Below are 4,109 nucleotides of genomic sequence, written 5' to 3'. Positions count from 1 at the left end.
TGCGGATGTGAAACATGCAGCTGTGGAGGGCCGGCTGCCCATATCTTTCACAGGGTGGGGAGTCACAGAAAGGAGTGACATAAAAGTTGGGACGTGTATAAAATCAGCACTACGGGTACGGAGAACTTTATCTTTGCATCCAGCTAGCTGACTTCATAGCTGACTAGTGGGGAAGCCAACGAAACTTGGGTTCAGAATCCTCACTTTCCCAGGGTCCCATGCAGGGCCCTTGGAGGGGCTCTAGCAATTTCATGTTCCTTTGAGGAGAGTAATTTGATTGAAGTATAACATTACATAAGGAGAGTGGACAATTCTTCCTGAAAAGGATGCTCCACCCTCAAATTGTGTAAGTTTCAGGCCCCACAAGGGCTGCTTGAGCTTCTGCTGGACCTTGCTCCTGGAGAGAAATTCGTCCCCTCCTTCCTCTCTCCCAATCTAGCCACGGAAGCAGGTCCTGTTTACCACAAGGTTCCCTGAGTTCTGAGTGGCTCTGGCATTTGGTTGGCACTTTGATAAAGACTTAAACAACACAACAGTGGTTTGCTCAGGCTGAAATCATGTGTTCAAACTCTCAACATTACATCTCAAAGGCATAGCTGTAAGAAAAATGTCTAGCATTCTATATAATAAAAGGGTAATATGCAAATCACCAAACAGCAGAACGACCGGTCGTTATGACGTGCATTGACCACCAGGGGCAGACACTTAATGCAGGAGCTGCCCCCTGGTGGTCAGTGTGCTCCCACAGGGGGAGAGCCGCTCAGCCAGAAGCCCTGAGCCGGCCAGTGCAGCGGTGGTGGTGGGAGCCTCTCCTGCCTCCTCGGCAGTGCTAAGGATGTCTGACTGCCGGCTTAAGCCCGATCCCTGCGGGCAGGGGCCATCAGTCGGACATCCCCTGAGGGCTCCCAGACTGCGAGAGGGTGCAGGCCGAGCTGAGGGACCCCCCAGAGTGCACGAATTTCCTGCACCGGGCCTCTAGTTTGAAATAAAAGGTATAGGATAGGGGAAGCTTGGCTAGAGTATCATCTGTGAAGAAAAGAATTAAGTGTTTTGTTTCACCATAAACTCCATGTGTCAATGGTATTAAGGTGGTTATTACAGTAGACTGCTCTCAAGTTATGAGATGTGGACTAACCAGGCAAGCATAGAGGAGTCCCCTGTACTCAGACCACATCTAGGGTATCATATTGTGTTCTGGGGATCCTATTTTGAAGGTGTTGAAGTATAATTTTCAAAAAGGTAAAAATTGCAAAAATAAAATGAATATGTGTCAGATATTTTACTGAAACCATTAATTAAAATCCACTTAAAATGAGATTTTGACTCACAGAGATTTATAGCCTCTGTCAGACAAAATTTATTTGCATTTCCACGAACAGCAATCATTTGCATTCCTGTGGCTATTCAACTTTTGCATTGTTACCCATTTTCTATAACTTACACTCTGTTTCTACAGATTTGTGACATAGCCAATCAAAGGCAATCCAAAGTACCGCCCTATACAATCAGATAATCCCACGGGGTCGGTAACAATGCTCTCAGCGCCACTGGAAAGACACCAGAAATCACTTTGGCCCATTTACAATAGTTGGCCTATGTTCCCTGCATGAGGGATATTACCACATGGAAGACTGTTCAGCAGAGAGTAACCCCAAAAGCAGAAGCCCCTGAAATCATGCATCATATGGACAAGCAATGGTACAGGGGTCTGACAAAGACATGACGCATCGTTGATACTGGTTTGAGTTATAAAAAAAACTAAGGAACTGTCATAAAGCAAGTCATCCTTATTTCGTTAATTCTGCAGCTCAGAACCAGGATAAAGGAAAAAACAAAACCAAAACTGGTAGTTACAGCAAAGCAGATGTTAGTTTAATATATGAAAGACCTGTTCAGAAAGTGCTGATCTGTGGGTTCCTCGCTATTGAATATATTCAAGGAGTTATAGAATTTTCTATAGGAATTTTGTGGAGCAAAATTTTATATTTTTCAGAAGTTTGCTCTAGAGTGGTGTTATCCTATTGGAATATAATGCAATTAAAAAAAAAGAAATATAATGCAACTCATATGTAATTTTAAATTTTCTTGTAGCCACATTTTTTAAAAACCTAGTTAAATTGATTTAATAATATACTTTATTTAACCTGATATATCCAAATCATTATTTCAACATGTTATCAATAGAAAAACATTAATGAAATCTTTTATTTTGTTTGTACTAAGTATTTTACAACTACCAGCAGGTCTCAGTTGGATGAGCTACATTTCAAATGCTCCATAGCAGCATGTAGCTGGTGTAGACATAGGAAACGTCCAAACCTGTTAGGATTTTTATGATTTTTTTTTTTTTCAAACTGACGGACAACTGCTGGGAAGCAAAATCTCAATGGATTGAGAAAATGCTCCAGAGAATGGCAGTTTTGCCACTTATTTTATATATCAGAATTAAAGGAGAAGACCCCAGGGGGGTATGTGAAATCCATCAGTGATAGATTAGGGAGGAGGGAGGAAGCAAAGTGGGGAAATCTGAGATTGGATAAAAAGTGAAACGGATAGACACATGCTACTTTTACATTGGTGGGTATAGGATAGTTCACAATCAACATTTACAGCCATAGAGATGGTATTCGGGTCACAAGATAACAATGAGGGGTTCTTTTGGTGGGAGATTGTGCCCTGAGGGGTCTGGAAAAAGGGGTTTGCTCTGACATCTAAAGGCATGTTATTGTAGATGCAAAAAGACAAGAGGCAGGCTCAGTTAAGGTAAAGATGGGCTTTTGTCAGGAAGATACTGGCCTAGGACATGATTACCAGTCATGACTTACTTTTAGTTAAGACGTTTTAATTTCAGACCATCCTATGTGTTACTTTAGGTCCCTGAGTTTGTAAGGCCGCCATGTAGCTCCCCCCTGAGCTTGTTGGGTTTGGTATGTGGCCCCTTTCTCATCCACCTGGTAATTACCTTAGACAGTACAGGTCTAGGGCATTGGTTCTCAAATCCTGGCCTGGGGGACTTGTTAGAACATGATTGCTGGGCTCCATCCCCCAAGTCTCTGATTTGATGAGTCGGGAGAGGAGCCCAGGAATTTGCATGTCTGACAATTTCTCAGGTGAAGCTGATACACTTTAAAGACCATGGGTCTAGCCCTGGCAGATCTCACATATCTCTCTCTCTCTCTCTCTTCTCTCTCTCTCTCTCTCTGAAAAATCAATTAAAAATCCCCCACTGGTTTAGACAAACCTAAGATCTTTTCACATAAGATGAGAAATGCTTCTCTTGTCTCATTTTTGTGAGATGATTTTTCTTTGTTTAGTGAAATTGAGACTTTCCGTGTTGACTCCAAATGATTCTGCTGTTCTCAGCCTTCACTGAAAGTTTCCTCTATTATATCATCTCCTTCTCCAGCTCCTGATGTTACTGGACCGGGGCCAGCCGGGAGCAGGTCTGCGTCAGGCCGGCCTGCAGGGTGTGGGTCCTTGTGTGAGCAGGAAAGATTTCTCAACAAGAGTCCAGTTGGATTTGAGAGTTTGTTTATTAATGCTGGGGGCAGTGAAACAAAAGGAGAAATCAGGGTAGAAGAAACAGCAGGGGAGAGCCTCCGAGGTGCTCTGCGGGGTCTGCCTAGAAAAGTTACAGGAAAGAAGTAGCCTAGGCGGGGCTGCTGTTAGCTCACTGGGAAGTGAAGGTCAAGTGGTAGACGTGGGCCTAGGCGGGGCTGCTGTAGCTCACTGGGAAGTCAGAGGAAAGCGGGCCTTGGAGACAGGATCAGGGCTGAGCCTGGGTCCAGCTGCTGTGCCCACTGCTCCCCTGGCTGCAAGCCTCCTGGGGACCCTTAGGAATAAACAGTTCATGCCAGGAAGGGGCATGGGTGTGCTCTAGAGCCAGCCTTTATTGAGTCTTTGTCCTGTGGGCTTTTTATCCTTTTTTATTTTTCGGCCGGTGAGAATCTTGGGGGAGGGTTTCAGTAGAATATTCATCAGCTTTCCAGGTGCATTTTTTAAAAAATATATTTTATTGATTTTTACAAAGAGGAAGGGAGATGGATAGAGAGTTAGAAACATCGATAAGAGAGAAACATCGATCAGCTGCCTCCTGCACGCCCCCCCCC

Source organism: Eptesicus fuscus, chromosome 19, assembly GCF_027574615.1.
Source record: "Eptesicus fuscus isolate TK198812 chromosome 19, DD_ASM_mEF_20220401, whole genome shotgun sequence".
NCBI lineage: Eukaryota > Metazoa > Chordata > Mammalia > Chiroptera > Vespertilionidae > Eptesicus > Eptesicus fuscus.
This window is presented reverse-complemented; position numbering follows the sequence as displayed.